This window comes from Mytilus edulis, chromosome 7 (assembly GCF_963676685.1).
Source record: "Mytilus edulis chromosome 7, xbMytEdul2.2, whole genome shotgun sequence".
NCBI classification, from domain to species: Eukaryota; Metazoa; Mollusca; class Bivalvia; order Mytilida; family Mytilidae; genus Mytilus; species Mytilus edulis.
In genome coordinates this window covers 49,479,984-49,505,980 of record NC_092350.1, presented here as the reverse complement: position 1 = coordinate 49,505,980, position 25,997 = coordinate 49,479,984, and the positions used below count along the sequence as shown (strand labels likewise).

At 32.3% G+C, this 25,997-nt stretch overlaps 1 long non-coding RNA gene across 1 annotated transcript; it reads left to right on the top strand.

Moving 5' to 3' along the window:
• The first annotated feature begins 5,192 nt into the window (after nt 1-5,192).
• On the top strand, nt 5,193-6,256 carry LOC139482898 (uncharacterized). Its single transcript, XR_011654994.1, has 2 exons — nt 5,193-5,319; nt 5,897-6,256. It is a non-coding gene; the product is annotated as an uncharacterized lncRNA (long non-coding RNA).
• Nucleotides 6,257-25,997: the final 19,741 nt, after the last annotated feature.

Below are 25,997 nucleotides of genomic sequence, written 5' to 3'. Positions count from 1 at the left end.
AACTGTCATATTAGTACTGCAACTGACATTGAAAAAGACGCTTATTTAACGAGTTTAATGGTCCGGAATAACACACGGCTGCAAATTATTTTAAATGATAGAATAATATCTATATTTTAATTTCCGTCGGGTCGTAAAAAGTTTCTATGGTCACATTTTTGTATTTTATTCCTTTAATGGGGGTACCCCTCAATTTACGGTTTTGGGTAGTTACCTTAAAATCCAAAAATATATTTTTTGGTTAAATTTCCCGCTATTTTCGTAAATATTTTCTATGCACATATCATCAAAGATCATCGGAATGATGAAGACATAAATATTATACCATCTCCAAGTAAAACTTTCAAACTTAAAGTTGGCTGTTTTTTAGATAGAAATTTAACGCGTTTTTCTTTGAAAACGAGAAAACATATGATTCAAAAACAGTATTTAACATTTGAGAGGACACAACATATTATTGCGATACTGCATGCAAATTTTGTTGGACAAATTCCAAACAATTTTGTCAAAAACTCAAAAATAAAAACATCATTTGTACCTTTTTTAATTACGGAAATTTCCTATCCGTCAATCAGCTCCACCATTTATTTTTTCATTCACAATCAATTTGATAGTTTCGATGTGATTATGTAGATTTTGTAGGAAAAGTTAATTTATTTTTGAGTGATTTGAATATATATAGTAGTTCTTTCGTGTATTTTCTGTAAATAAGTTATATTTTTGTTAATAAAATTTTGACTTTATATAAAAGTTAACCAAATCCTTCGGATAAGAGGTTTTTCCGGATAATGACTATAGTTGACATTGTGTGAAAATACATTGTATGTCAATGTTTAACCTCAATTTATATGCATGCAAGTGGTCGGGGGAAAAGTACTATTGAAGTTTCGCAGAGATTTGGTGTGTGACAAGGTAATGCTAAAACCAACTTCTCTTGATATTCTGCTTTCCGTGGGCGAATCATCAGTGATGTTATGAGACTTGCACCAGAAGGCAAAATTGGTGCGTCTTTAAATTAAATTGATTGATTGATTGTTGGTTGCTTAAAGTCCAGTGGCAAATATATCATGCATGTTCAGGACGAGAACAAGCTAACAATAAAAACAATAGGTAGGTTTTGTCATAATAGAGGCCATTCGGGATGATGATCGGGAAAATTTAGACTGCCACTGGAAAATGATGGGATATTGGATTGGGACAGAAATTTTTCATTGCAACATGCCACCTACGGACCCCTTAAAGAGTTGATGCAAAGGTTTTTAATGTGCAAAGAACGTGACACTCCCTTTACACGAGGCAGCGGATTTAACGTCCCCATTCTGACCGGACGTGATTGCGAACTTGATACATCCCGCACAGCCAAACGGACGCCAAACTTCGTTTTACTGCCGGTCGGGGGAAGACCAAGTGACCATATTTCGTTTCCCCAGTCACCCTTGGGGAACTTTAAATTAGAAACAACAGAACTCCATATATGTGATCAAACTGATCGACATGTAACCTCACAACCTGACACTTTTATACGATCTCGCGCTCAGTTTCTTCCTTGTAGTTTGGATATGAAAACAGGGTTTTTGTGTAAAAGAAAAACCTTTAAAAAAACCCAGAAAACTACGCAAAACTGAGTCCTCTAAACGTGTTAACAGTCTTTTAAGTTGTGCTTATTAATGTGAGTAATCATTTATCCATGCATAACCAAGTACATATTGGAGTCAACACCTGTGCAATTAAGTAAAACAGTCACTGAAAAAATAGAATTTGAACTTGCTGTCAGTTCATTAATAACGATTGTTAGTGATGTGATTTGTTTTACCATAAGAAAAAGTCTTTCTCATGCATGTAGAACATCCTCTATATATACCGATCAATTTTACTCAAGATTGTCTCTGATGCTTACCAAACTGCCAAACTCCAGAACTAACTAGATATTGTGACACCTTACAATTCAGGCACAGTGGGGCCAAGGGATATGAATTATAGAGTTTAGCTCTGAACTCAATTTAGGGGATGCCATATCTGCTGCAGGAAAATTGAAGTCTATATTAAGATTTTCAGAATTACACCAAGGTGTGTCTGAAAATATCAAGGATACATTAAAAGAAGAACAATTACTTCATCCTGCCACCAGACTGAGTGGTCTTATGAGCTATGTCCTCGTTTTGGTATTTCTATGGAAATGATGCCCGCATAGCTTGTTAATAGATATAGGAAGATGTGGTATGAGTGCCAATGATACAACACACCATCCAAGTCACAATTTATAAAAGTAAACCATTATAGGTCACGGTCCGGTCTTCAACACAGAGCCTATGCTCAAAAGTTCATTTGATAGTTAATCGATGAAAAATAACACAAAGGCGCTTCTGAACCGTATATTGTCCCTAAAGATAACAAAAATTCGTAAATGTATGGCTATTAGAAAATCAATCGTTTCTGTAGCAATTTCGCCCCTTTACATTTGGGACTGGCAGTGCAGATACATCATGCATATGCATATGGGAATATGGGTCACGAACATTGATCGAAACTTTGTACTCACATTTCTTTTGTGTTTCCTATGCAAAGGGAAGACTATATCTGACGAGTTTGACCAAATCATGACGGTATTTACGCTCCAGATAGCATTTGTACTAAAAAAAACTGTGTTTGCTTTGAACAAACTCTGTCCTGCGCCGAATTTGTTCTTATAAAAAATGGAAGTGTCTTGTAATGCTAATACGCGTACTGAATCCGCATATGATGACTAAGAGATTGATTCATGTCCATATTTTATGAATACTTGAGCTATTGTGTGTCGCTTTTAAAAGTTATATAAGGATCATGACCGAATTTGAATTACAACATTAGAAAATTGGCATTGCATTGTATAATTTTTCATCCTTCCCTTAAAAAATCAATGAGTTAACTTTTTTACCAGGATTATCCACTAAAAAAATGTTCATGCACCAAACTGACTTTGTTTTACACTCAATTTTTTTTAAACCTCGCATTCGCCTCGAGTGACTATAGTATATTTTGTTTTATTACTGCTCTGTCCAGACTTTACAAATGCACAATATGTATTTATCTATAACTAGATACTAATTTTCACAAAATACACAACCTTTAAGATGCAAAATTAAAAACACTGTTTCAGCGCTTGAATTTTGTTTTTTTCAAAGATAGAAAAAATATTGAAATAATTTGATAAACTGGTGTTTTATACTTTAGAAAATAATTCTGGAATATACTATAGTGAAATACTATACACAATATGAAAGTTTATGGATGTGAAAAGGTCAAGGCCACTTCTTCTTTTGCTATGTCTTGAATGGAAAAAAATCAGAAGGTTCCAAATCAACGCCATTTTGTAATGGCAGCTCTTCATATAATTAGTCAAACTTGTCGTTTTAACATCGTTTATAGCATATGCTTATGGTTGAATCGTTTTTGTAGCATTCTATTGAATAAATATCAGAATATTTCTCCTTTTTGTTCTTGTGTTTGAAATATTGATATTTTTTGGTCTGACCTTTGACCTCAATTTCACAAAATTGTGACCACTCTGGATTTTTACGACCCAACTTTTCTTATTGTACACGTTGTCCTCTTTCCATCGATATATAATTTAGGTGTGTGTTCTTCCGGACCATTAAAGTTTAAAAAAATGAACTCTGGTTGCAGTACTATATTCCTGACTTGGTACAGGCATTTTCTTATGTAGAAAATGGTGGATTGAACCTGGTTTTAAAGCTAGCTAAACCTCTCACTTCTATGACAGTCGCATTAAATTCCATTATATTGGCAACGATGTGTGAACAAAACAACAACAAAAAACCAATATGTAAAAATGTCACAAATAGGGGTAAATAGTAAACGCTTACTTATCTAAGTTCAAGAAAGCACATAATTGATATCATTTATATTTTGATATTTAATACTAAAGATAAGTTTTAACAGTAGATTGGAAAAGACGTAGACTTAAAACTAAAATGTCAATGAATGGTGTTACATGATTCGTGCTCTTTTCTGTACACTAACTTCATCATATACGAGTAATGGTACCATTAATTCATATATAGTAAATAACTCTTTTATGATTTGCATAATATGAATACTTGATTGTCATCGATCCACTAGAACTTTTAACTTATGTTTACACTGCGATTTACCATAAAGCTGAAACAACCTTTCTGAACGCTATGTATATTTTACGGTGATACAATCAAGCGCAATACCTCTGGTTATAAACAAAATTGTAATTGGAAGAAAAAAAAATAAAAAAAAAATACTGGATCGAGTGAAGGATTGAGTATCATTATTAACCTCTTGGTTGATATCTTTGGCGGAAGTACATGTGATACATCCTCATTCTTTCAATATCCAAGCTGTGGGAAGGTCGTGCTCCACGTGTTGTCGGCAAAGTAACTATATTCTTTAACTTTTGCTTACATTTGCCTTGGTGGCAATATAGCCTTGGTGGCTTTAAGACCTTGGTGGTCATTTATATATGCCTTGGTGGCAAAATACCTAGGTGGTCATTTATATATGTCTTGGTGGCAATAGACCTAGGTGGTAATTTTTATATGCCTTGGTGGCAATAGACCTAGGTGGTCATTTTTATGATTTTTTACATTTGCCTTGATGGCAACAATGAATTAAAAATACTAGCCTTGGGGGCGTCAAGACCTTGGTGGTCATTTACATTCGCCTTGGCGGCTTCTTGATAGAACTAGATGGTAATGTTTGACCTTGGTGGCAAAATGTTTTGGGATTTAGACCTTAGGTAGTTGTTATCAACACAGGTGGTCAGATATTTGTTATGCCGTGCGCCGGTTAAACGCAGGGCAAAGTGCTATCGCTATATAAAATATATGTGGAAGTGGGGGCTCTGGCCATTTTGGAAAATTGTAGTTGAAAGGAGAATAATAAATTGTTTATAGGGTAAATAGTTTCTTTTGTTACTTTTGACTGTGTTGTGGACTTTTCATTTATTTTTACATCGTACATATTGATAGAAATGCTATTTAAAGACTTTGTTAGAAAAGAATAGAATTATTGAGAAAGTGGAATAATTTAGTGTGACATGTCACTTGATATTCATGTTTTTATCGGAGTGATGTGTATTGAATTATAAGGTGTCTTCGTCGAGGTCCGCGTTCAACGGTCTGTTTGATTGTACATAGAATTGAATAGAATGTTTTTGTTTTCAGATGGTGTTACCTACAGCTTTGACAGGGTGACGAATGAAGTAGAAGTAATATGACATTGCACGATGATTTATGTCAATGAGTTCGAACAACCTTTTTAAAAGGAAAGGATTTTTCTAATCAGAATATGGTGAGAACAAATTGCAATTGAAGTAATGTTTTGATTTCTGAAAATAGGAAAATAATGAATGGGGAAAATATTGATACCACACTAAATTATGCATGTCTGTGTTGAGAAAGGCAGAAGATGCCAATATGGCACGGTACTAAAAAAAATCTGTGAAGGAAGCAGCTTCATGTTCAAATGAACCTATTTAAAAGTAATGCTAATAATTTTTCCGTAATTTCATGATGTTTTCTATTGGATGTGTATTTAATTTCTTTGATGTGTTGAAATATGTCACAAAAATCTTTTTGTCATGGGAGATTAAATAATGGTTGCAATATTTTTGTTTTGTTTTGTTTTATCTAAATTAATTAAGAAATATAATGTTGAATGATTTTGTATACTAGTACAAATGTATACTTAAATTTTATGTATGGTTGAATTTTTTAATTTAAATTTCTTTGTCTACAGTTCGAGGGACACTGATTCCCTAGTGGTTTTCCACGTGGATTGTAGGCAAAGGGATTTTTCCTTTTCAAAGTGTGACTAATGCTGTCTTTAGTGCAAATAAACAATTTGTTATTGGTTAATATATTTTCAGCAGACATGTGAAGAATCGAGTGGAAACACAATTGTCAATGTTCCTGATTATGAAGTAAAGAGTGTGTTTGATTCAACAACAGTAAAGAAAGAGACAACATAGTTTACACTTGGAGGTTAAGTCCCTTTGCTTACAAGCTTTCCACATGCTGAAGATGTTATTAGAATAATGACAATGTTCATTTTGATATGAGTTCATTGCCTTAACTCAACTTTTTAAAGTCCGTATGTGGTCAAATTCATGAGAATTTATTGAATTATGAACAATTTATAAAGAACTGTTTACATGCATCTTTAAATGTTTAGAAGTGTTTTAAAGTAATTTTAAAAGGAATAATATTTAATAAAAGTGTTGAATTTGTTTTGAGTATTGGGAATACTATTCCTTAAGGGAAAGCCTTGCTAGTGGTGTATTTTGAGATTGACCTGCAAATATGCTGAATGGACTATAGAGTTTTCTATGCCCATAACTTAACATGAACTGGATGTAAGATTATATCAATCACTGAGGATATGTGTATAACCTCATTGGTTGATATCTTTGGCAGAAGTACATGTGATACATCCTCATTCTTTCAATATCCAAGTGGTGGTTGGTTTAAGGGCTATGTTTGGTCAGGCAATACATATTGCCTGTTTGAGTTGATGATGTTCTTGATAAGTTCCCCCTCTCCCACCCATAAGTACCAAAATGTGGATATGTTTTTATATTTATATTTCAATATTGGTATTACATGTATGCATTTTGGGTTGATGAGCACAAGACAACATTAGAAAAACATGAGCATTACCATGGGATCATGTTGACAAAACAAACCTTCGCTTTATCGATTTTCAAGGGAAAGGTCAATTAGGGAAAGTGTATTGGCATGTTTGTGTTTGCTTTTTCATTACAATGGTAAAAATAAGATTATATATCTCGGATGACAATAATGTTGATTATAATGCTTCATTTTATGAGCTCCAGAGTAGTTTTATAACTGAAAAACAACGGTGCGCTATATCCAGTGAGCTCTTCTGCATTGCATTGTGCATGGTAGTCCACATTTTGGTTTCTGAAACGTTAAGATATTATCTTGTATTCGGTTCTTTCCTCTAGAGTTTTCTATGCCCATAACTTAACATGAACTGGATGCAAGATTATATCAATCACTGAGGATATGTGTAGATTCATTAATGTGTTTAAGGTAAATGGTCTGTCTAACAACCTTTACTAAACTATCCTTCAGTGGGTTTTAGTAGAGTCCCATGGAAAGTATTAGACATTCAAATATAAAAGAAGAAAATACATCATATGTTTATAGTAGACATAGGAATGTAAGCAGAAGCACAATATAATAATTTCTAAAAAGTGAATAGTTCTTCAGTTCAAACTTCAAAATGAATCATAAATATGATGAATAGCATATTTAATATTTATTTCTTTTGCACGCATGTTGTCCTTCCGATTTGCAAATGAAAATTCACTAAAACACGGTAAAAAGCTGAGAAGAATAGATTAATTCTTCTTATTAGTTATTAATCAAAGAACGAAATTTTGGTTTGGTTCATTAAACTGTTATTAAACAAATACCAAAACCACTTCCAGCTATCAAATACGATGTGCAACAATAGTTAACTTAAGTTTCCATTCGAATTAACAAGCAAACAATCGTTCCGAACCTAAAGAGATGAACATAGATTAAAGTAAAGAAAAACATAATATTATCTGCCGCCGACGTAAAAATCCTATGTGACAAAAACATTGAGATATGAAATAGGACAACAGTGATGATTTTATTAAAGGAACCTACATGAAAATGAGGATAAGTTGTAACGATTTTTATATTATTTGTTTATGCCTTTCTTTTTGAGAATGTTCTTTCGATTGTGTGTGCTGTATTTCTGTCACACAGTGTTGTCATTTTAGCGATATATTTTAACATTGCTATATAAGTGAGAGGTTTGGCAAGCGATGAAACCAGGTTCAACCCATTTTTCTTAAAATGTCCTATACCAAGTCAGGAATATGGAAGTTGTTAACAAAGATATAGTTTATATGGATGTTTGTGTATGTTTTTGTTGCACTACAGTGTTTCTGTTGTTTCGTTGTTTTTCCTCCTATAGTTGATGTGTTTCCCTCAATTTTAGTTGGTAACCCGAATTTTTTTTCACTCAACTGATTTGAGAATTTTGGAGAGCGGTATACTGCTGTTTCCTTTATTGAAACAAATATAGTTGGCTTATATATGAATATACTATAAACGTGATGCTCGTCTCACGTTTTATAGCATTATATAAGATAACATATATTCATTTACAATAATGGACAGTACACCTACAAGGCATATGCATTTGTTCAACAATGCATGATTAGATTTACACATATTAATGACAACCAAACACTTAATTTTATGAAATATATATAAATTTATTTTGTGGAAGCAATATACCTGATATTATTATACCTTACATATATTCTAAACAATTCTATTGGGTGAAACGTTATCACGTGACGTGAAATAATTCAGTTAATTTTCATTCAATTGCAAGGAAGGACGAATAACCCAAAAAATTTACGCCAGCGGTGAATAACCCTATTATTCACCGGTGAATAACCTTTTGAGTTTAATAATTTGTACTTGAGTTACCTCCCGTAAAAATGACGTCACAGACGTAAATAAACAAAATGGCAGCGTTCACGCTACACTGGAAGCCCATCGAGAGACGAAGAAATAAGGCATTGGACATGAATACAGCTGAGAGTGCCAGCAGCCGATGATATCTCTTATAAACGGTCCTTTTCAGGACCATCAATATTTTACAAAAAGATTCTACTTTTGTTGTAAATTCGAGAAATTCGAAGACAAATGACATGTATTTTCAAACGTCAGTCTGGTTGTTATGTTAAAAATATAGACTAGTAAGTGTTATAAATGCCCTTCCACTGTTAGTTCGGTATAATAAAACAATTGTGGCCCCTTAGAATCGATGAATATCCAAAATTGTCAACCCTTAAAAGTTATTTCACTTCGGGCTGCGCCCTCAATGAAATAACCTTCTCATGTTGACAATTTTGGATATACACCTTTTCAACGGGCCATAATTGTATAATATTGAATATGATAAACAAGCGATCTTCAAACACAACTCCACATTGAGACAGTAATAACGTAAGGTTTGACTGCTTTATTTTATAATTTTAATGGGTTCACCGCATCACACACTTCATGAATCGCGAAATCCTATTACATTTAACCATGAAATTACGAATTATATAACATTTTCGTTAGTTTTCCTGTGCATTGTTGGAGTTGTCACATGCAGCAAGTACGGCCATGAATGTTGCATTTTATAAAGAAATTAAATGTAATTATAAGGCGAGTGACTTTAACCATAAAATTAAATTTTTAATGCACCTACCTAACACACGGCTCAATTATATATCATTTGAAAGCTACACATCTGTACTATCTGTTTTGCCCGGTCGTTAAAAAATCGTACGGTGCAATTTCCGTCAAATCAAGATCAAAGGTCAAAGACGAATAAGTGCATATTTTCAGCCTGATTGCATAATATGACTTTTATATACTAAATTCACATATGCAAACAACCGGTCTTTGTAAAAATCATGCAGAAGGTGATTCATGGCATGTCACAGAAGTAATTTTTTTTGCCCTATATCATAAGAACTTTGGTAGATGGCCAAAATTCTGTCTTTATTTTCCCTGTATTATGCCCGTTGCCATGGTAACCATCAAATCAACATTTTGCCTGAATATGTGAAAAAAGACCCTTTTTGAAAATATAAAATAAGGGAATTTAAAGTCCCATAGAAATAAAGTTAATCAATACAAAGGATATGTATATTTACAGTATTGACAAACAAAACCCCAAACTATATAAAAACGTTAAAATTGTGAATTTACTAAATAGTTTGTGTCCATAGCAACCATTTAAAAATGTGTTAAAATTCGAAAATGAAAAATTTCAAAAACTTTAAAATTTTAAATCTGTTTATCTCCCAAGACCAACAATACCATGACATGTCATTGACAAATTTTGAAAGACCACATTCTATATATTCAGAAAATAAAAAGAAAGTCGTGTGTTTTTTTTTTCTTTAAAAAAAAAAATTTAGTCAAAAATTGTCAATTTTCACCAAAATTCAGATTAACAATCAGATGAATAATCAAAAATTTTGAACTTAAAAAGCTAAAACATTCCATTTATATGTGCAATTCTGACACACATTTGTTAATTTTAAAGGAGAATATATGATAAATGAAGATATACCTGTACAAAATGAAAAATCATCACTCTGGGTATGGTGCACCCCCCTTTTTTTTCGATTTTTTTTTTTTTTTTCAAAATTATAAAATTTGTTGAAAGAAATGTGGTATCTCATTGTGTTTACTTGTGAACTAATTAGATAAAGGCAGATGTGGTGTGAGTGCCAATGAGACAACTCTCCATCCAAATAACAATTTAAAAAAGTAAACCATTATAGGTTAAAGTACGACCTTCAACACGGAGCCTTGGCTCACACCGAACAACAAGCTATAAAGGGCCCCAAAATTACTAGTATAAAACCATTCAAACGGGAAAACCAACGGTCTAATCTATATAAACAAAACGAGAAACGAGAAACACGTATATATTACATAAACAAACGAAAACTACTGTACATCAGATTCCTGACTTAGGACAGGTGATTGCAGCGGGATTAAACGTTTTAATGGATCCAAACCTTCTCCCTTTTTCTGAAACAATAGCATAACATCACAACATAGAAAAACATACGATAAAATATCAATTGGCAGACTTAACTCAATCAAAAAACGTATGATTACACAATGAACGAATAAATTTGATCTGCGATATCTGAATACAAATGCACAGTTAAATAAATATTAGAGACAAACATTCATGACCAAAAAGCTGACAAACAAATTCAAACACACTGAGAAATATTTAACCAATCAATGTTCACTATAGAAAAAAACCGGTTTTTTATAATCTTGAAGTTTATACAAATGTTGTAAGAAAAAGTGAAAAATTGAGGATATTACAAATAATCAAAGCTGGTGTACAGACAAGATCCATATAAATAACACAACTTCTAAAGTTGAAGGCAGCATATGTACCCCCTCCCTTCAATCTTATATGTAAGATTTCTCAGAAGTTTAAAAAAAAATGGTAATACACATAACCCGTTGTCGTGTCTAAGACTGATGCTGTCAGTGAAAAAGAATAAAGTTGAATCCAAAACTTAATTACTAGTAAGTCTATGTATATAGATAAAAGGATGTGTTGTAATTGTCAATGAGACAATTAACTCTCAACCAGAGAGAGCAAAGACATAGAAATAAACAACCACAGATCACCGTATATCCTTCAACAATGAGCATAACATGATTATCTATAAAACAAATCTTAATGAACATTTAAAAAAATTAGCTCAGGATACTTTCTCTTTCAAAATGGCTATAAAGAAGTTACAGTAACAATTTAATGCAACTCATTGTTGGTTTTTGAAACAGATTGATGCTTTAAAAACTTTAACCCTAGACTAAGATCTGCTAAACAAGAAGACTCACCCTGAAATGTCTGGTTGGTTTTATTTATAATTGAATTACTTTTGAAACTCTGTAAGTGTTATGTAAAGATTTTAATACAAGTATCATATTAACTTAACATTATCAATGTTCTAAGAAAATGAGGTCAGGGTAAGATGAACTATGTCAGACAGACGAAAAAAAGAGAACGGAAACGGAAAATTCAACATTTTTTCCATTTTTAAAGGGGCATAACTTATTGACAGTACCTGTTACACCAATAACATTCTAACTGTTCTGAATTTAATGGAAATAAGCATTGTGTATAAGTTTCAAAACATTTGGTTGTGGCAAACTTAAGTTAGAGAACGGAAACAAAAAAGTCAGCATTTTGTTTTCCATTTGTATAAGGGTATAACTCTGGAACGGACGTACTTACAGACAAGGGTACAACTTAATGCCCCCTTTGCTACAGTGGGGGCATACAAATTCTACATGTTCTATCTGAGGAAATATATACCAACGATCTACATTATTTGTGCAAGAATTTGTCAATGTTTCTATTGTATATGGTGGAAAAGGACAGCTTGTCTATTATTTTTTTTAAAACCTAACTGAATTATTATTTGTATACTGCAGATTAATCGCGTTTTTTTATGGTTCTCAAAAATATTATCCTTGTGGCCCTGAGGAAAATTTGCTGGTCCGAACTATTGTATACTGTTTTGATTTTCAAACCTTTATGACAACCATGTGCAATGGCCATTCTTGAATTTTGCCTAATTCAATTGTTATATTTACATATTTTTATGCCCCCGCAGTGGCGGAGGGGGCATTAAGGTTAACCCTTGTCCGTCCGTCAGTATGTCCCAACGTTGGTTTCTGTTCTCTATCTTTAGTTTGCCTCAACCAAATGTTATGAAACCTAATCACATTGCTTATTACCATAAAACAAGACTAAGTTTGGTGGTGTCACTTAAACCGTCCAAGAGTTATGCCCCTTTACAAATAGAAATATTGCTGAATTTCCGTTTCTGTTCTCTAACTTTAGTTTGTCTTTACCAGATGTTATCAAAATTATACACAATGCTTAAAACCACCAAATGCAGATCAACTTTGAATTTTGGTGGTGTAACTTTCACTGTTCTATGCAATGCCTCTTTATAGAGGGAAAAAGTTGCTGAATTTTTTGTTTTGTATTTCTTTCTTTAGTTTGCCTCAACCAAATGTTACGAAACTTTTACACAATTCTTATCACCATAAAAGTTAGTACACAATTGGTAAGTGTCTTCAGTCATGTCCGTTTGTGACTTTTATGATATGGAAGCGGGAGCATCATCTGTGTCCAATGGACACATTTCGCATTTATTTCAAATCTTTTAGATAAGTTAGATTATTATATATTAGAATAAAAAGAAAGGTTCTGTAGTTCTTCTTCAATTTCAATTTTAGCACAGTTAAATCGACATAGTGACAAATAAGTGTTTGCATAAAGGTTTCGATACATGTCGATTTACATGGGAGGTAAATAGTAACAGCCATTATGTGTACATAATCTGACTCTGTGCAATAGTATACTAGTCCACAAAAGAAACGATGCAAGGCAATGTATTTTTATAGATAATGAAATTGGAAACACTGTACCAAGATTAAAACTGTCCCCTTTGTCTAATCTTTACAGAGTGTTATTATCTTATCAAAACCACTGATTTAAGGCAAATAAAATTATTTTTTTATTTTTGTTATATCAAAAATAGTATTTTTATAAATAAACCAGATGCTCCGCAGGGCGCAGCTTTATACGACCGCAGAGGTATTGCACAATACTTAACATAATAATTTTGGACCCCAATTTGGACCAACTTAAAAACTGGGCCCATAATCAAAAATCTATGACCATGTTTAGATTCAGCATATCAAAGAACCCCAAGAATTCTTTTTTTGTTAAAATCAAGCTAAGTTTAATTTTGGACCCTTTTGATCTTAATGTAGACCAATTTGAAAACAGGACCAAAAATTAAGAATCTGAATACACGGTTAGATTTGGCATATCAAAGAACCCCAATAATTAATTTTTTGATGAAATCAAACAAAGTTTAATTTTGGACCCTTTTGGCCCCTAATTTGTTGGGACCAAAACTCCCAAAATCAATCCAAACCTTTCTTTTGTGGTTATAAACCTTGTGTTAAAATTTCATAGATTTCTAATAACTTATGCTTAAGTTATTATGCAAAAACCAAGAAAAATGCTTATTTGGGACCTGTTTTTGGCCCCTAATTCCTAAACTGTTGGGACTAAAACTCCCAAAATCAATCCCAATATTCCTGTTGTGGTCATAGAGACCTTATGTTAAAATTTTATAGATTTCTTTTTACTTATACTAAAGTTATTGTGCGAAAACCAAGAAAAATGCTTATTTGGGCCCTTTTTTGCCCCTAATTCTTAAACTGTTGGGACCAAAACACCAAGAATCAATGTCAACCTTTCTTTTATGGTCATAAACCATGTGTTTAAATTTCATAGATTTCAATTTACTTTTACTAAAGTTAGAGTGCGAAAACCAAATGTCTTCGGACGACGACGACGCCAACGTGATACCAATATGCGACCAAAAAATTTTCAATTAATAAAAATCGAAATTAGAACTTAATTTGTTTCGTTTAAACATGGTCTGCTTAAAATTTTGATTGCCATCCGTCCTTGTGTCCATCTGACTATCCTTGCAGCGCTCGCACATGTACAAATTATGTCAGATTTTTAAGAAACTAATACTTTAGGTTATTATAAGCAATATCTCGAACAAGTTAGATACTGGTGGTCAATCGACTTTAATAAAAACATTTATAACCCTTGAAAATAATAAATTTATGGAAAATAGCCCCTTTAACGCTCCCACAGGTACAATTCTTGCCAGATTTTTAATAAAACTTATACACTAGATTAATATCAACAATATCTCGGATGAGTTCTATAATCATGGACAATTGACTTTTTTAAAAGAGTTATGACCCTTAAAAATATTAAAATTTATGGAAAGTTGCCTTGTTAGCGCTCTCGATGGTACAAATTTTTTATTTTTTATTTTCAGTTTATTTCTGATAGAACGGACGTAGTTTTTTTTAGGTCACCGTTTCAAAGGAACTGTGAATTTTGCCATCACTTTGCTTCCGTTGTTGTCTGTCCGGTGTAAAATATTTGAAACATTTCCACTGAAACTACTTAACCAATTCCAGTAAAACTTATAAACTGAATGATCCTTAGGATATCTAGAATTAAGTTTGTGTTCTATTTTCTATTTTGTAAAAAACATGGCCGCCATGGGTAAAATAAGAACATAGGGGTAAATTGCAGTGTGTAGCTCATATCTCAAACACTAAAGCCTTTTAAGAGCAAATTTTCAGATGAATCTAACAACCCATTGTTGGGTTGCTGCCACTTAATTGTTAATTGTACGGAAATTTTGCAGTTTTTGGTTATTATCTTGAATATTATTAATGACAAAGATAAACTGTAAACAGCACAACTTTCAGCAAAGTAGGATCTACAAATAAGTTTATATGACCAGAATTGAATCCGTATGGAGTTATAGCCCACAATTTGTTCATCTAGTTTGCTTCCTTTAAAAAAAATCCTCTTTTGATATTGAATATGCTTAATCAATTTCAGCCTAACTTGGGAGTTATAATCTTGTATTAATTTAGTTTTTTATTTCCTTGTACTTCAAGAAACTTAGCCACTATGGCTAAAATGGAACATAGGGGTAAAATTCATTTTTTGCTTTTGAAGAAAAAACGACAGATACAAAGAACATTTAAATGGAATTGTTAAGCCACTCATTGATATACATTGAAAAGACAAATAATCATTGATGCAAGATTTAACCAAAAATTACAGGTGATCGATTCAGGCTCTTTAGAGTCAATTTTCAAGACCATGAAATAGAATCTAAAGATTTTAAATTTCTGTTTGGGTTGTTCTCTCTTTGACACATTCCCCATTTCTAAAAAAAATCTAATATATAAAAATGGTGTAGGGGGTTCTATTATTGCTCTCACCCTTTGAAGAAATTTCATGTTTTAATGCTCAAAATGTTCACAATTGAATTCCATCTTTTAGATTTATTAATGATTTTTTGAATTTTGAAAAAAACAGGGGGGGGGGGCACCATGCCCAGAAAGAAAAAATGTCCTTCTCTACAAAAATATCTCTATCAATCATATTTTCTCATTTATAATTACCAAATTTGTGTCAGGAATGCACGCATAAATGGAATGTTTTAGCTTTTTAAGTTCAAAATGTTTCAGTATTCATCTGTTTGGTAATCTGAATTTTGGTGAAAATTGACAATTTTTGACTAAAATTATTTTTTTAAAGAAAAAAAAAAGACACGACTTTCTTTTTATTTTCTGAATATATAGAATGTGGTCTTTCAAAATTTGTCAATGACATGTCATGGTATTGTTGGTCTTGAGAGATAAACAGATTTAAAATTTTAAAGTTTTTGAAATTTTTCATTTTCGAATTTTAACACATTTTTAAATGGTTGCTATGGAAACAAACCATTTAGTAAATTCAAAATTTTAACGTTTTTGTATAGTTTGGGGTTGTGTGTGTCAATACTGTAAATATACATATTGTTTGTATTGATTAACTTTATTTCTATGGTTCTTTAAAATCCATTATATTTCAATTTTCAAAGGCTACTTATGGACGTATTTAGGCAAAATTTTGTAAGGATGGTTTCCATGGCAACCAAATTGAAAAGAAAAAATTAATACATATAACTTATTTTCATACCATACCTTCATCATAAACAAAATATAAAGACATTTGAAGAGGGGTCATGAATCGCCCATCAACAGGAACCTGCATGATTCTTACAAAGACCGGTACTTAAACTTTTAGCAGAGAAATTAACAGTCATTATTCAAATGCATTTTTTAATATTTAAAGCGTGTTTTTGACATTTTTGACAGAGAGCACATGTTTCCTGAAATTCGAGTAAAAGTTAACAAAATGTGTGAAAACCCAAATGTTTCTTTCTGGTGCAAATGCTAATCAAGTAAAACTAAGTAAAACCCTGTAATGACTATCAAAGAAGTTTTTGACAACATAAAATTTCCTAAAATTATGCTAACTTCTAATCAAACAGCAAATCATAACAACTCATACAGTTGCCTAAAATACCGCCATCTGCGAAAAACAGCTTTTAAGCATTTCTTCCTATTTAAACATTGTATGTGGTCAATGTAAGATTTAATAAACAAATTCTAAAGAATCTGAAAAATTTAGAGTAAAAAAATATGTGCGCCAATCATCTTATTGCTTGAAATAAAGGGGTGAAACCAAGAGATTGCAATCTGCATTGTAACTACCAGACTGAAATAAACATATTTCGACTTTTCTAATTGTTTGATTTGTAGCTTCATTATAAATATTGATGTAGTGAAAAGACCTTTTATTTATTTAATGTGAATTGAAAATCTAGACCAAAATAAATAGAAAATAAATTGATGAAAATTGAAATTTCAAAGAATGTCAAAAACTAGTAAACACATTATAAAACTTGACTACTTGATTGCTTAAATTGTGTTGTTTATTGTTTACATGCATTAATTCATCAAATAAGAATAATTTTGAAGAAAAAATATCCATTAATACGCAACGATTCTAGTTACAACTAGACTTCCTGAAAAGCTTGAATGACTAGTTCATTTTTATAAGAGAATGACTTCATGCAAAAGTTTGTGATGACGACTGACAAGAAGCTATCATTATCTTGAAACTTCACTTTCCATTGGATTATAGATGATGTCATCTCACTGAATAGTGTAAAATTTGTGACAATGTTGGACTCGTATTTTCCATTGAAATTGAAAATATAGTTTACTCTATCACGTACCTTGAAATCGATGATGAGGGTTGGTTGAGAACAAGTTTTACGACAAAAGAGATGAGCATAAAACAACCCATAAAAACACCCCTTACTACCAATTTATAAACTTTTCATTTCTATGTAACAACATTATAGCAACGCCTGCATATCTATACTACTAAAGGAGGAGACCGATTTCATCGAGCCTCAACTCCTCTGAAATAAAGGCAACTATAGTATACCGCTATTCAATGGTCATCAATCGATTTACTAGTAACTGAAATAAATCCGGGTCACAAAGCAAAAACTAGGAAAACGCATCAACTATAAGAGGATCAAAACGATATAACAGAAATACAGAACTGCTGCAAAAACAAACGCCAGCATACAAAGAAACAGATTATTCGATACCAACTGCCATATGCCTGACTTGGTACAGGACATTTGAAGAAAAATGGTGGTTTAAACATATTTTAAACCAGAGTTCAAATGCAAAGTTGAAATCATTCCTTTGAAATTTTCATGGACGCCACTACGAGTTGGTTGACAATTATGAGATATCTGTTTCGCCAGATGACGACTAATAAGTTTCATCGACGTAACTAAATTGCCGTCAATTCTGCAATGAATGTCATCAACCGAATAAGGCTTGGCACCGAGTTAGGAAATACATGAGCCACAAGACGGGTAAAAGAGAACCGTGGTGTAGTGGTTAGTGCATCGGACTACTAACACAAAGGTTCCGTGATGAAAATTACAGGGACTGAATTTTCGGCTCTTCCTTGACACCATTCGTGAGTATGGTCTTGGGAAACGATGAAAGTCCGTCGGAAGGGGACGATAAATGGCTGACCCGTGTTAAGAGATAGCCATATCTCTTGCACGTTAAACACACCTTTGTAGATTTCGAAAAAGAGCAGGCTAATGCCGCTACAAGGCAGCACTCGCACCCGCAAGGTGGAACGCGAATAATTTAAGTTGCAAAACTTGTTTCCCAATCCAGTATGAATAAATATGTTTAAACTAAGACGGGTGTCACATGTGGAACATGATCTGCCTACCCTTTGGGAGCCCCTGAGTTCGCTAAAATTTTGTTTTTTTTGGGGGGGGGAGGGCTTGTGTTACTCAATCTGTAGTTTCATATTTTATGTATTGTATACTGTTGCTTGTTTTGTTCGTTTTTTACAAGGCTTTGTCAGTTAGTTTTCTATTATTAATTTGATGTCCCTTTGATATATTTCGTCACTATTCAAGTAGTAAAAGGTTTAACAATTATAGATCAGTGTAGCTAAATGTATCATGATAACGATTTGGTTCTATATATATATATCACCGTGAGCAAATTAAGTTATTTTCGCGGATATTTGTCTTATTGCGTTAATCTTCTTCACTTTACTTTGAGGTGTTTTTTTGGCCGATTTTCATTACTGCAAGTTAATGTCTTTAAAGTAAAATAATACTAAAGGGACAATCAACATCTCAAACCATGAATCAAATAAAGTTAATTAAAACCATGAACAAAATAAAATTAAAGTCCAAGAGACGAACAATAGTAAAAAAAACACAGCATACCATGAAAACGAACACTCCTAAAACAGCGAATGATCTTATGAGGTCAGGAAGGGTATTTAACTTTTTCATTTTGTTATTTCACAACTGCTTATAGTGTCATGCATTTGTATTTTTAAAGCTTATGTAGAAAATACTCAAAGCATCTTTTATTCAAATAATTATAGCGATTAAACTTCTAAACACATTTAATATGACTTACTATAACACGATTTTAAACTAAATAAGAAGCAGCCGCATTTTATTTAGTTCGTTTACATCCCGCTTTAGACAACCAAAAGTTTCTAAACAAGATTACTTATTTCAATGTTGCCTACGATTTAGTCACAAAATAATGTTTGCATTTAAACATGATTACAAAAAGTAAAAAAGTTTGACTTCGTAAAAAACATATTTTAACCTCAATTACCTTGCATATATTCTTTTGTTACTTTAAATACCCTTCTTTTATTATGGAAAATCATTCTCCTCCCTGATATTCACAATTAGCGATTAGCTATTTTAACATAGATTAACAAAATGATCGCTATATGCAGATGGCAGATTATTAAGCAACTGCAAACACTTCAATAGAAGGCTGTTCCATGAACAATAATTTATAATTGCATCTTAAAATTACAAAACAAATATTCCTTGACCTAAAACATATACATTGATCTATTTTTTTAGCATACAAATATCGATTCCCCAAAATATTTTTTGTTTCTTGAATAATTTTTTATTTTTTTTTGAATTTGTGATAAATTTCAATTTCCGGGAAATTTTGCGCATTGAATCTGGTATTTTTTGTTTGATTTGGAAATTATGTATCATGTTCCATAAAGTTCATTTGATCTTTTGGAAAATTTTATGGTACAAGAATTAGAAAATGGCGTTTTATTTAGTAATCGCAAACATTGGAATGTTTTTTCATGACCTTTGACCTTGATTTAACAAAAATTGCACGGTACGATTTTTTTACGACCGGGCAAAACAGAAAGTACAGATTAACAGCTTTCGAATGATATATAATACAGCCGTGTGTTAGGTGGGTGCATTAAAGTCGTTAACTATGCGTCTTTTTGAAATAAGTCACTCGCCTATATCTGATGACTCTCGATTGTTGTCAGATAATCAAACGTATATGTACTGATACTATTATGAAACATACATGTAATTTGACTAGTGTATATTACTTCAGGAAACATGAAAATCCGTGTTATTTACAATCATACGGGATATTCAGTAAAAGATTACGGGATGACTCAATCATAGAATACTAAAAAAATCAAAAATCAAATCAGCAAGAAAAGGTTACAGCAAGGACAAAACCGATCATGTTAAAATTTCTTTTTTCTTAAAGGTCAAATTTGATACGTATTTATGAGCAAACAATCCGTTAAAACTGCTGCGTTCCGCTTATATGACGTACGTTAGACACAAAATATGTTCAGCACAAATTGCACTTACTTATCTTCTATGGCATTGTATGAAGTTCGAATACATTGTTAAAAAAAATGACATTTCCATGTTCGAGTTATAAATGCTAAAGCAGCTTGGAATATTTGTGGTAGTCATATAATTCCATTTTGTCAAATATTATAGTTAATGGTGATATTATACAATCTTTGATTAAATTGTACAGATAGTTGAACAATTCACTACATAGTATGTTTTATAATAATATTATCTTGCAGATATTTTTCGAAGTAATTGAAAATAGCAGACGCATAGCTAAGAATGTGTTGCATTGCTTTTACAGAAATTAGAACGCATCAATAATAAGGAGTGATAGAGAAAAAATATGTTTATTTCATGATACAAATCAGTTTCATGTTAAACATAATTGATATTGAAAAGTGCCATTTTATGAATTTGGGTCATTTTAAAAACAATAAATGTATTTGGGTCTGCCAATTCAGATGATACAATATATTTAAGTATATTAACATTGTAGCTCTTGGAACCATAAAGTAAGATAGTAATTAAGATTCAACCAAAAAGATACATTTTTGCTAATTTTACCGAAGACCTAAAATATACCATAACATAGCTGATATTAATTTTGTACAAATATATCCAAGACTTGGTGCACACATTTCAAGAAAGAAGAAAATTTGAATTATAAGGTAAGAGACAGTTCTGTGTATAGTTGAATTTTTATCAAACTTCTTTAAAATATGACTTTGTAAAAATTAATCTCATCAAACTAGTTTTACCATGGTTAAAACAAAAACATAATTTTGCGATTTAACGTAGTAGTTTTAATGTTATTGGGTAGCCAATGCCATGTAATAGGGGACAAAAATATACATTACAGTAACGTACTAGTCAAAAGGTAGTATCTAGAGGAAAATTTTAAATATTTTTTTCCCTATTTTTGTTTGGCCTGCGACTCACAGCAAAAGTGGGCGAGACACTGGAATCTGCAAAACCCTTAAAATTTTGATAGCTGAATACTCACTGATTTTCTAGTTAGTATTACCATAACTTTTGATCAATTGACCATATTACAACTTTGTTTTAACAGTTAGTAAATAGGTGTAAAAATTCATTTTAAAATCAGTAATTACTGGTAATTACTGGGCAGTTTTAGGAATTACTTGTATTTACTAAGTGCATCGGGAATTACATGTAATTCCAAAATTGAAGTAATTACATGTAATTCCTAATTTCACCTATTTGCTGTAACATATATATTATATGACAAATTCAAAGTATAAAATTTATCTTATCAATACATCGTTCTGAAAAATAATCCACGGCGATAACATAATGTTATATGTACATTTCATGCCAGATAAATTATTTTCAACTTCATCTCATGACATTTCAACGACGTAGCGATATTTTATAGACATAGTATGAAGTAGATTGTTTTGAAGAATCCATTTGCGTGTTTTCGTGTAATTCTCACTTCTTATGAAAGGAATATTTATTCAATTGTTATTAAAATTATGCATACTATTCAGCTAATAATTGCTAATTGCATGATTCTTTGATAAATACATTATACTTGTCTGCGTAGTACCTGCTACCCCTATTTGGTCCGCAATGCTCTTCAACTTTATTTGGCCCTTTAAACTTTGATTCGAGCGTCACTGATGAGTTTTTTGTAGACGAAACGCCCGTCTGGCGTAAATACAAAAATGCAATCCTAGTATCTTTGATGAGTACATTTACAGACCTGACATAATAAAAGTAGGCATGGTCTACCAAATTGTTTGACCAGCAATGTTACAGGTTTTGATGTAACCGATAACATACTTGGCAGATTATCACATTTCAGCCACTTCTGATGTCCTCAAATAAGAACTTCAGCAGCATTAGCATTGACCTAGCTAAAATTCCATATATCGGTTAAACAGATTTTAAATACTTTGACATGAAGTTATATGATCTGGTTAAGCTGTCAACCTAGACTTTAAGAGATTATAGCAGCACGATGGGTACCCATTTTAGAAAATCATGACTTAAGAATATGAAAGCATACGTAATTATACTCGATTCATAAATTTTTTATCCGTTTATCCGTTATGTAAAGTGAAATTCTGGTTATTGCGGTAAATTTCTTAAAAAAAGATAATCTTCTCAAAAACTTATATATTACGAAAAGCTTTACATATATCATGCAGAAAGAATTAAAAATATTCACATTCATTGTTATGGCAGTACAAATAGGGAAGGATATGGTCAATGTTATATGAAACTTAAGGAATCCATGCTGAAAGGGAACATTTTAGTTACTTAAAAGAGGGACGAAAGATACCAAAGGGACAGTCAAACTCATAAATCTTAAACAAACTGACAACGCCATGGCTAAAAATAAAAAAGACAAACAGAAAAACAATAGTACACACGACACAACATAGAAAACTAAAGAATAAACAACACGAACCCCACCAAAAACTAGGGGTGATCTCAGGTGCTCCGGAAGGGTAAGCAGATCCTGCTCCACATGTGGCACCCGTCGTGTTGCTTAAGTGATTACAAATCCGGTAAATAGTCTAATTCGGTAGGTCATATTCATGAAAGGGAAGGGGATTGTAGTTACGACGTAAGGAACATATCCGATATCATTTGTGAAACGGTTATTCCATAACGGTCAACCAACTCGTGATGGCGTCCGTAAAATTTACGAAGGGATGATTTCAACTTCACCATTTGGAACTCTTGGTTTAATAGCTTCCTTGTGAGCAGCAAACCTCTATCAAGAAAATCATGATAGGAAATGCAAGCACGGGAATATCGTATCAATTGGGAGATATATACCCCGTATGCAGGTGCTGCTGGAATGTTGCTACTTAGAAATGAAAAGTTCACAATTGGAAAGCTGAAATCATCTCTTTTGTCGTAAAGTTTTGTTTTCAACCGACCCTCATTGTCTATTTCTAGATGTAAGTCAAGATATGAAGCCAACTGAACTGTATCTGTAACTTTTCCGACCTTGCGAAATTTTTTGGAAAAATTTCAACAAACGAAAACGTGTTGATTTACAGTATAGTGAAACAGTTTGGTGTCATTCACACAATAATAAAAAAACGACAGATGTGAACAAAGAAAGTTGCATTTGGGAAAATTCACAAAGGTTGTACAGTTATCTTGAAACATTTGAAAATGTATTCTTAGAAATAAGAAGATGTAGTATGTGTGCCAATGAGAAAATGAGACAACTCTCCATTCAAGTCACAGGTGTAAAACTCAAAGAAAGGCCCAGCAATTACCAAGTGTAAAACAATTCAAACAGGAAAACCAACGATCATGTTTATTTAGAAAAAAAACCAAAAAACGAGAAACACTTATGAACCACATTGACAAACGTCAATCACGTGCATTGAAGAGGCTACTGGCTTGCAGATCAAAGATAGAAAGATTAATGTCTTGAAGCAGAGCATAATCAATGAATACAAATTAAAAGATAAAAAAAAATACACATACAGTTCTTCTTTATTTATTTTCCTTCATCAGGACATCGACAACTTTTATCGGTTGAAAAATACGCTTAGAATGAAATAACTTTCTATAGTGAATTTTCATTTTTGATAAACAGCATTCCAGCTGGAACTGATATTATAATATTCAATAAACGCTCATTAATATCGAACTGATAAACTTATTCTCGCATTTTGTTTGACAGAAAACTTTGAAATTCACGTGTTATTGCATGACAATAAGAAGTCATTTTTATAAATTTTTGGAAAAACTAAAAAAAAAGAAGATTTTTCTTATCCCAAGCATAGATTACCTTAGCCGTATTTGGCACAACTGTTTGGAATTTTGAATCCTCGATGCTCTTCAACTTTGAACTTGTTTGACTTCAGTGGCGGATCCAGAATTTTCATAAGTGGGGGCCCATTGACTGCATAAGAGGGGGCCCGCTCCAGTCACGCTTCAGTGATTCCCTATATAAGCAACCAAATTTTTCACCAAAAAGGGAGGGCGGCCCCCCTGGGCCCCCCTAAATCCGCATCTGGGCTTAATAAAAATTTCCATATGAGCGTCATTGATGAGTCTTATGTAGACGAAACGCGCGTCTGACGTACTAAATCATAATCCTGGTACCTATTGATTAGTTTTACTTTGTACTAATACATTTCCAACATACAAAAAGTATACATATGCTTGATACGATGTTACAATGCTGGAGTCTACAGAGAGAGTTGCTGCTTACACGAAAGCTACATCATCGAATGATTCAAAGGACTTTCATCTTTTCGATTTTTAAAAGGACTTTGTTATGTTTAATGAATAAGTTAAGTTTTTCTTCCAAATAACAGCCATCTAATGTTAATTATTTTGAGAGATTGTGGTATCTATTGTAATGAATTGCACCTTAAATACCTTAAAAACTTTAAACCTCTTTTATTTAATGCACAACTGCAAAAACTTTTAAGATATTCTCATCTTCCGATCTTATCATTTTATAATTAAATTTCAGTCGACTTTTATCGAAATAGTGTTATAACTTAAGTATCATGTTGGTTTTAGTCATGGCTTATATCTATTGGGTCTTAAAACTTTATGTAGAATCTACTTTTGTCATTTATCTATACTTCAACATGTAAATGACGTCATATTTGTGAGCACTCTGCAATAATGTGTTCAGATTTTGTTTAAATGCTTATCTATAAAACAAAAAAGAAAACTTTAGTAGTCTGAGGGTCAAATAATGACTCTCAAAATTATATCACCTTGTAAGCCCATACACTTGTTAATTTTAGTATTTCATACGATTACATTTGGTTGCTAGAGTAGTATTTGATACATGAAACCTTTCTCGTAAATGTTTTGTCTTTTTTGCAAAGCTGCGGAAGATATTTTCGGTGGTGAATAACTTTACATTAATACTTCAAGCCGTATGTGGTGTTTCTTTTAGCTTTATTAAAGTACAATCAATCAAAATCAGTCTTAGTTTGGTTACAAACTTTGGTGAATTCTCTCAATGGTTCGTTTATTGATATGTAAACATTAATATTTTCAAAATATCAAATCAGCTTTATTAATCCATCATTTTCCTGTAAAATGTTAATACATTTTCTAAACTGAGTTATTAGGAATCATGTGCATTGAAGAAGAGAAATAACCGGAAATATCCTAGTTCAGTGCGTTCGAAATTAATATGCCACTCACTATTCTCAACAATAAATAATTTTCCGAAAATAAACAATGAAAGTTACAATTAGTGGTAACAAGTGCAAGTATCAATAACTGAATGAATTGACAAAGAAACACCGATCAGCGCAATGTACAACCGGGACAAATGCAAGCTAAGGGAGCTACCATTTGATTTTTATGGGGGGGGGGGGAGGGGGCTAGGATGAAATTTGAAAAAAATAGGCAGGACAGGAGTTTTGAGTAAAAAAAAAAAGGCAGGATGTGACACTTGCAAAAAAAAGAGGCAGGACCGATTAGAGTGAAAAATAAAAAGGCAGGACAAAATTTTTCATCCTAGCCCCCCCCCCCCCCCCCTAAAAATCTAATGGTAGCTCCCTTAAGTAATACACACTTTTGATATTTCCATCTTTATGATAGTCACATTCTGTATACATACTTAAAACTATCACTACAGGGTTGCAATGTATCATTTCCACCAGACAACATGTATTTTTGTAATTCATATCAGCAAATTAACACCGTTCAA